The sequence below is a fragment of the Saccoglossus kowalevskii genome, chromosome 8, assembly GCF_978046115.1.
Source record: "Saccoglossus kowalevskii chromosome 8, keSacKowa6.1, whole genome shotgun sequence".
Lineage (NCBI taxonomy): Eukaryota > Metazoa > Hemichordata > Enteropneusta > Harrimaniidae > Saccoglossus > Saccoglossus kowalevskii.
The window spans coordinates 23,149,025-23,159,278 of NC_140648.1; positions in this window are offsets into that span (position 1 = coordinate 23,149,025).

A 10,254-nucleotide genomic window follows, 5' to 3' on the forward strand; every position below is an offset into this window, starting at 1 on the left:
ACGAAAACATTGAGCACGTGTCATTCTGGGTAATAATTGCCTTGTTAAGAAGACACTTGATGTTATCTGAGATTCATATTTGACTACACGCCAATTATATCTGCAAAAACAACTTTTCAATGTTAAGGTTAGTCTTTCTCTGGTAAAACCTTGGTTTAATTGTTTAGATGAAAAAAATGTGGTTAATATAGCATACACTCTTTTCGACAACCGAATTCAGTATGACTTGGCTAGACCCATTTGTATTGATGAGAGGCAATATAGTTAACAAGATCCTCTTGGTGACAATATTCTGCGCCACTATGTGTGTTTATTGATTTTACGATCATGTTAACGCCCTCTTGTGTTCGCTTTACATTTTGCTACGCATGCTCTGTTCTCTCGTTGTGTTTTCCCCGCCATGTTGGTTCTGTTTTCCCGTTGAGAAATAAACGGAGTTACTTGCTCGTTAGCGCTCCAACCGAAGTGTCTGGTCGTAGTCCAAGCTCTGTATACAACAGGTCTGTGTCCATACTGGCGCTGGATTGCCATCATAAAATTCAAAGGCAACCGTACTATCATAATCCGCTGTCAACCAACATATCCATCAATTCATCCATACTCTGCCTACATCCTACGAACATTCTACTGCCCCTCTCTGACTTCATCACATCACTACACCAACTAAAACAACAGCTGGTTTATTATTCACTTTCCTGTAATATGTACAGGTCACCTTTGAAACGACGCCCGCTATATTGGGAGCGAGAATGACATTTATTGTACCAACAACCTCCCTCCAACTTTGTATATTTTAATATTTTGATGTTAGATAACTCGTATGATACCTTCTGCATTATTTCTTGTTTTAGGTCATCATGAATTGTGGAAACATTCACAAATAATTGTTATCTCTTGCCGTGTTAAATGTACTCTTCAATGTGTACATGTTTCCCGCCACACCGTACGTAAACTGGTTCCAGTCAGGACGATTTTTTTAAACATTGTGGGATTTTCAATTGAAAAAAATATTTTATCCACTCGAAGTGACTGATGGTGTCCGCTCTCTATCAGAATCATAAAAAACTGTGTTTTTTAGCGTGTACTGTTAATGCTAGTACGGTAGTGAGTAGTTTTCTTTTAACCTATCAGAGGGCGGTATGATTTGCGGTAGTGTAGCGTAAGAAGCAAATAGCCCTCCATCCATCTATACTACAAGCAGACGAAGAGATCGTTGAATATATAGTTCCCGAAATATTATCACGTCTTGCATATAACTAGAGGCAAAATATTTCCAGCCGCGATGAGAAACAATCGCGAGAAGTTGCGCCATTTTTGTGTATGACCTTTAACACGACTGTTGAACTTATTGGACAGAATGTGCACGTGGACTGCATAATCTAATTAAAATGCATATATGAATACAGCAGACACAACCAGTCGGGTGGATTTCGTGGTGATTGGGGATTTCGCGACGAGAGGGGTATGTCGCGGAAATAGTTGGGGCACCTGAGACAGGCAAAAATGACCCCAGACTGTAGCCAGTCTACGCCGTGCTCTGACCAATATTACGTAATTGGCACTGCCGAAGACTTTGGCAATTGCGGTCATCCTTGTTTTCATTATAGTACTTCCCATACCTCATTCATAGAGTGCCATAGTACCAGAGGTCTCCGGGCACGGCCGTACAACCTACTTTGCAACATTGCTACCGGTACATGCTAGCATGTTGCGAGATAAAGGTGAACAAGTTTACTTATCATTTACAACTGTATGTTTTTATATTCCGCTTTCGTACTGGAAGCGTCTACGTCTTTTCAGCTTGTTTTGTTGTTGATCTCGTTTGAGGTAAATCAGCGAGCCAGGACAGGAAGTCACAAACTGAGGGCAGCAACTCACTTGCATATAACATCAAAAGCAACATAAACAAACTTTCAGTACTTTTAATCACATACGCCTGCCTCGGTTTCCTATATTTTAAAATCGTTTTTTTAGTACGTTCCAACATTGACAAAGCTCCGAAATGTTAACACTACCTAGCCAAGACTGCCTGCTGTGCCGACCAACGAGTACAAAATGAGACTTTACCGAGTTTAACTATGTAATTTCCAAGGTGATTGGAGCTGGGATTGGAAAGTATTGAAGGAGTCACCGGCTGTAATTAGTGCACGTTGTACCCTGGTATTCGTGATTTTCGTTAGAAGAACGCATTGGATTGTGGGAAAATACATGTTTACCACACAAATGTCGCACATGAGCAGCGCGATAACCACCGTCCTTCATGCATCTGAAAAATACAACTTAGAACACGTTTCCAGTTGCCAGGAATTGCCATACACATCCATGTACAACAAAACATTCTGTTCAATTCAATTCAGATAAATAAAAAAACAGCTGACTGTAAATGAATATATATTTTATTCATTAACGCCTTGACAGTGATTTGTTTTGTATTCCATTCCTAATGTCAATCTTATTGACCCATGCAGCATAACTAGACCCTCAATCAAATGAATTCAAATGTCACTGTATTTCCATGGTTTGCATACGCTAATTTGGCGTACGTTTACTTTACCTGTCTATTTGACACTTCCGGTTATTTGACAGTCTTGCACGTTTACTATAGGTTGTCGAGACTGAAACATGGTGAACCAATTCTGTTTATTTCAGGTCCACGTGGTGATCCATTTCTTGTGATTCTATGATATTAAAAACCAGTTTTCACAATAATTTAAAAGACTTTCTATCAAGACATGGTAAATGTACGTGCAGCTACGCAATATATTAGACGTATGTTGACAAGCAATATACGACCTTATTCATTGTAAATTACTAAAACTTAACCAGATTGCTTTGAAAGTACACATTTTACTTTTATTCGTTTCTCATAAATATTTTATTAGAAGTAACGGTAACACATTTTTCTATACACAATTTTAAATATTCGGTATTAACTCTGTCTGCCATGTGGTCGCTTAGTTCATAAACCTACCATTTAAGCTTTGTATTTATGTTATATGCAATATAAAATTAGGACAATGTGTCTCAATATCGTTTAAAGCTTGACTCCTGACATTTATATTTATATTGCTGCAAATATTATATTTACCCGTGATAAATTACCCAGTGACGTCATATCAGCTGGCCAACAAAGTCCCGTAAAATATTTTTTTTTTAATATTCCATCTTCAATTCAGTCGTTGATATGATCAGTCGCTTATCTCACTACTACAAAGTTCATCGCCATCGTCTCCTGTTTTTTTAGGTTTTGGATATGAGTAATATGGCTGTTACAAACCAGTGAATGCATAATTCATCGGGTTCCAAGCCCAGTGGCTGTAGTGCCACAATACACACGCTTTATGGATAAGCTGTACTGTCATGTGACACACATAATGAAATTCAAATTTGTATTGCGTTTTGCATTGGATAGAAAGCGAAATGGTACCTTTCCAATAAAAATGTTCAATTTGAGAATTTCAAAATATTACGATTTAAAAAATGGGTTCACATGCATTATCCATGCATGCACTGCAAATCTATGTATGGTTTATGCCGTCCAATGGAAAATGATCTCATAAGCATATGTAAAAGTCATAGAAAGTCGTGATGAGAAGAAATGTTGTAATGTCTGGATCATGCGCATATATTGGGAGAAATAACATCTGAGCTCAGAAAATGTGAGATACAGAATATATTCTAGGGTCATGCCATAGACGACTACTTCAGAACTGGATGATAATCTATCCATATTGCATTTTTTTAGTTTTAGCAGAATAAAGAAACGATCACAATACTTGTAAACGATATGGGGTTGCATTTACATAATCGTGATTGTCCAGACGTTTTCAGGATTTCAATGCAATTTCTAAAATTGTTATTCAGATATCAATATCAACTTAGTGAATGTACCTAGGATCTTAATGACTGCAGGGCAGATATGCTGACTATTTGTTACTCACAGTCTTTACGTCACATACGTAATATCGAATACACAACTTTCCACTTTTTCTATCACCCCTCCCATAACTAGCTAAAACATAGAACGTGTAAACAGTTCAAAAAAGATAGATAGACTCTTACCTAAAGTAGACAAAGTAACCGATTCTCAAAAACAAACAAACCCTTCTAACTCGACGAGTGCCTCATATTTACAAATTAAATTGAATTAAAAAAAAGTCTGCAGTTCATTTTTCATTACCAATCTTAAAATGTTATGGTGTACATATTGGCCATGGGGTGGTACCGTACATATTTGCAAAGCGGAAATGCTAAGTTAATAGTTTTTACTTTAAATCCACACCACTGCAAACTGCCAAAACATGCTATTCAGTACTCTAGGCGCATGTCAACATCGTTTGTAACAAAGCACTGAAATATATACGACGTTATTAATGAAAAATTGCTATACTGTAAATAGGTGTTTTAAACGTAAACAACACCATATTTTTAATTGAACAAGCCTGCCTCGTGTAGAAGAATTGGAAACACCTGTTTTAGCTCACTGTTTTGAATGCACCGGTATACACTCCACATTTACGCGTTTTTTATTGCACATTATTTGTATTTAAAGCAATATATTTCAGTACATAAGTTTATGTAACGAATTTTATGTTCGTCTGGCTGGTTTCCATTAGTTTATATCCGGTCGTCAAGGTACATACGAATTTATCCCAATGTTTAACTGTCGTGTTGATATACTGGCTTACAGTGTTTGGGTTTTCGGTTCAATGAATTGTTTCGTTTTAATATTGTTCATTGTTATATAGAAATGCAAATCACCGCAACAAATTGTATTCATAACACCAAATATATTGACATGTTCTAAGGGTGTACTGCACATATCCCGGTGCGTTCGTGCGAAACTCACAGCTGTTCGTCATTGGTGAGTATTTACCTACTGATTTGAGTTTTCATAATCGGGGTTGCATTGCAGAATATATTCTTCCGTTTGTTAATTGGAGGCTGTTCACAACAGTTCTCGTAGTATTTACGAGTGTTCTTATTACTTATTGATACATTTTGCGATCGTGCCCACCGCCTGAACATTGTCCCAGCTAAACACTTTGCAGTTAAAGATAAGGGGAGTTTCTTACTATTAATTGGAAGTAATATAAATATGGAAATTTGAACATTTTCATAGGTTAGAAATAATGTGCTTGAAGTTGCATATCTTTCTCCGTCAACAGAGTAGCTCCTTCCGCGCATAGACAATGAGTCATCGTTGAGTCAGTGTTTCATCTATCAGTTAATATTAAGTTTATATTTCAGAAACATGGTTAGTACGTGTATTGTTAATCGCATAGTGAACATACGTGACATATACAAAACATGTTAATTACTTGGGATTGAAACATTCCAGATTAAACTTAAATCAACTAAGTTCGTTGGAATGCTCTTTTCGCATGTTTCGTCCTTCAGAATTCAGTCTTGTCGAGTACAGGAAATCAAGGCCAGTGACTTAAAATATTTAGTTGCAATGTTCGATCGCATGCGTGCGCATTGTGAGTTGGGGTGTTTTTGAATGACAGGAGCGTAACATATTGAATAATCTTAATTCGAACAATGTTCCAGAATTCATAAATTCTCTAAGGAGCGTGCATACATGCACTAATGCACAAAAGGGAAAGCTTATTGAACTGTCAGCAATTAGTTTACGCGTATCTGTTGACTAACTTATTTAGTTGATTACTAGTGAATGGCTGTGTTAGATCTGTCATCATTTAGGCTCATGCGAGGTCCTGGACGGAACTTGACGCAGTGATTTGGAGATTGACTCAGTGATTTGGAACTAATCACGATATAACCGTCGCTATCCGGACTACTATTTCTGACAGTTGGTATTCGCAGTTAGTAATATAGTGAACGATTAATCAAAAGATATGACGTGTTCAGTACATAGTGTGATTGGCTGTATGATTGAAGGCCTCGCCTTAGAGTCTTTAAACTGCTTTGTAATTGGTTAAGGTTTTGAAAGTGAATAAAGGAGTTTTAGTTGGTCTTGGCGAGAACACCACGAGAGACGCAGTCTTGGGTCAGCCTTGCGATAGTCTTGGGGACTTTTCCCCGGGGCGCTGTGTCTTATAGAGTACTCGACTGACAGACTAAAGACGAGAGTTGATACGTATTTCGTTGTGTGTGTCTATTTGACTGTAGAGTTTAAGTGACGTTCCCGATCCCGTACCTCAAGCAGACGAGATATAGAGACGAGACGATATTCCCCCCTGACACGTGTGGGAGAACCCCAAGAACCCCAGAGGAGAAGAATTTCCCTGTGATAGAACTTTCAGAACATGCTGATATACCTACGTTTTCGTCCCTTTGGTGCCTGGCGATTGTGGAATATCGCGTAAATTCCGTCGTACTTTGCAAAACCGTTATACGTACAGTTGAAATTTACTTTAGAATTTTTTCAGAAAGTACCAGGGATTGAAAAAAAACAATTATGTGTACATGGCATAAATTTATTTGTTTGTTACAAACAATATATACAGACTATATCCTGTAATAAAAACATCCCTGTTATCCTCAGGTTTACGTTTACGGCTGTCGTCACTGTCGTTGTACCTACAAATATAAACATGGGTATTCATGGGTTTAGTTATCGTCATCGATCGTATATCCCCCGAGAATAAATGTGCGAGTGAAGAAGAAATATTATTTTCCTTACGATGAACAGTTGTTTCATGGAACGTCATGAAACGTCTGAAAGTCGGAAATATTTCGCCAGTTTTATTAACTCCGCTGTCGACTTTGTCGAGCGGAGCTCATCATATCAGTGATTGTCTGTTGTCGTATTTGTCAACCTTTTACTTTTTCGACTTTTTCTTGAAAACTACAAGTCTTATTGCTTTGATACTTAATGTATATGTAACTTGGGCGGACGTCTCTGTTAGATTTGTTCATTTCGTGATGGTATATTTAATTCTTTAATTGTGATGAATATTCTTGCAATTTTTGTTTTTTACATATTGCTTTACAGACAAAACAAAGTCAGCTTGGACATTCAGTTGTAAGACATGACAAAATAAACGCTGCCAGTGATATTTTTTTCGAGAATAAAAAAACAAAATAAACGGCCACGCGCGTTGTAAGAAAATAGAACGCGTTGTGACACAGTCTTATCAACCCTTTCACTCACGCAATATAATTATTCTATTTCCCCACGCACTTATAATTAATACATTAACAAGAAAGAAACACGACAAGAAAATGTAAACCAAGAAAATGTATTTACTAGTAACTTAACTCGAACGCAACATTGATCATCATAAAATTAAATTCGAACCAGCCATCAAATTCAAAATTCAAACAATTTCGTTAAATGTTAATCAAAAATACATTTCGTTATGAATTATTCGTAATATCAATTTCTAGATTATCTTGTCAAAATTAGTTTTTTCAGGGTTTTTTTCTCCCAATTAAGGAAGAATTATATAATGTCGAGAACGGGAAATCTTTATCGTAGTGTTCAACATTGTAAAATGTCGACTTCCTGAAAAATGCAAACGGATGACAAGACCAGCGTTAAGAAAATTTAATCTCCACTCAAGGCTATCTTAATAGACTGCAGGAAATTTACCCTTACCGAATCTTATTTATGAATTATTCGGGATTCAGCTACCCAAGTGTTTGTAACAGAGTATATCTAAAGATGCGCGAAAAAAACGAACTTTTCCATGGGACTTTTCATGCAAACTTCAACAATGGTTCCCCGACACTGATTCCTTTTTAACTTTTAATTTTTCCAAGACGCGCGAACTCTGCTCATGCCCGGAGGCGTCGTCTTCGTTGATAACTCGCCAATTCACCATAATCGTGGTGGTGAACTATTTAGCTGATTTTTCAAAAGATGGATATTCAATTTATATTCATCCCAACTTATTTGAATATTCTTCCGGAAATTTGAGCCATTGTTATGCTTAGTTCACACCAACGGCGCTTTGATGGCGCTTTGACGGCGCTTTAAAGCGGCGTGCAAAGCGGCACCAAAGCGTAACAAAGCTTGATTAAAGCGTCAGGGTCGTAATAGATCGTGGAAAAGCTTGGAGTAAAGTGGGACATTCGGCAAGAGCGCCAAAAAATTTTAAACTGTTTAAAAATTTGGGGCGCTCTGTCACGAATTGATTAAAGCGCCACGATCGTATCAAAGCTTAACAAAGCGTAACAAAGCTCAGCAAAGCTTGACTCAAAGCGTAGGAATGCTTAACAGAGCTTGGTTCAAAGCGGGGGGCCCCCAGTCTTCACGATCTGTCACCACTTGACACGCTTCGTTAAGATGTCTCAAGATTTGCTACGATCTGGCAGGAAGATCTGACACGAGGTGAGACGCTTTCATCAAGATCTGACACGCTTTGTTACGCTTTGTTATGCTTTCATGAAGGACTCTCACGCTTTGCCACGAATTGAGACGTTTTTATCAAGGATTGACACGCTTTGTTAGGCTTTGTTACGCTTGGCAAGCTTCCTCACGCTCTCTCACGCTCTTTCACGTGCTCCTACGATACCCACGCTCTGTCTCCATCCCTAAAAATAGCGCTGCGACTTGAGTGCCAATCATTGCATTGTTTCCAAACGAAAAAGAAGTATCCTGAACCTGAAAAACTACCAAAACATACAAAGATGGAACCCAAGAGAGGTAGAGATGCAGCAAAGAAGAGCCAGAGAGGGACAGGCAGAGGCCAGATGGCTGAAAGGCCGAGGTCTCCAACACCACCGCCGGCAGAAGATGAAGCCATGCTGGTTCCAGAGCCAGAGCAGCCACAGCCTCACCCTGCAGGGGATGATCTCCCAGACATCACACCAGTGCCAGCAGCTGCAGCCGCCCGCAAAAACCATACGAACAAACCCTACTACTATTCAACACTGACAGAGGCGCAAAAAGAAGAGGTCATTGACTGGCTAAAAGACAATCCCTCCATCTACTCAAAGAGAATGACAGATTATAAAGACACGCAGAACAAAGAGAAGCTATGGGAGGACAAAGCTACTGACATGGGTGTTGAGGTGGCATCCCTCAAAACCTTTTACAAGTCCAACCGTACCCAGATGAGCCGCCTTAAGAGGACTGTGGGGAAGTCCGGTGAGGGTGCTGAGACAGTCGAGGACCTGTCTGCCATGGACAAGTGGGTGTGGGAGAAGTTCTCCTTCCTCAAAGACCACATGGAAACTATGGAACGCAGAAACGTGGTGAGCATCCGTGGTAGAGGTAGATGGAGGGGAACACCAGCAACAGCCACAGCTACGGGGCCAGCAGTACCCCCACCAACAGCAGTCATCACCCAGTCAGACTCTGGGTCAGAGTCCCAGTCTACAGAAGCCCCCTCTCGGAGACTCTCCACAGAGAGTGTTGACTTGAAGCGAAGTCTGATGGACTTTATGTCTGGAAAGAAAGGTGGTACATCCGCCTTTGCCAGACATATAGATGAGGGTCTGGCCCAGCTTCCTGGGGACATCAAACGGGCCACACAGATCAAACTCATGGCAGTGCTACACGAGGGACAGAGGCAGGCTGAAGAGTGTCACGAGATGTTCCAGCAGATGCCCACCTTCCCACAGCAGCAGCAGCAACAGGTCGCCCAAATCCAGCCAATCCAGCCACAATTTCAGTCGTACCTACCAAGCTCCACCAGCAGGCAGTACCCCTCAAAACGGTGTCCCAGAGTCACCAGTGGCAGCCTCCACCATCACAATGGTCGACCCAGCAGATGACAGGTCAACAGCCCACCAGTGTCTGGGGCTCTCAAGACTATCATTACATGAGCAGCCAGTACCCTGCCCTGTACCCACAACCATCACCACAACCATCAATGAGCTCTACCAACATCCTGGACCTGGACACGGGGGCAACTAGGGCCATGACACACCTAGCAAGGTCATCACCTTCACTAACAGCTACCAGCTCCCAAGGTTATACTGCTGCTGCTGCTGACAAGACCACAGACTCCCTGAACCTGAGTGATTTTGGGATAACCACCAGGCCACCATCTCTTGTGACCCCTCTGGGAACTCCTCAACCTCCCCTTGTCTTTTCTGTTCTTCCTCCCTCTCCTCCGCCTCAAGGGCTAGGATGTAGTTATACAGCAGGGAGACAAACATCATGTCTTCTTCAGATAGATCATGCTTTGGTACATCTGGAACTTCTGGATCTTGTTGTTCTGCCATCGTGTTCTGCATCTTTATGTAGGCTCTGGATCAAAAGCGGCATGAAATCGGCGATCTCGACATTTTCCAATACGTAACAGAGCTTAACAGAGCGTAACAATGCACAACAGA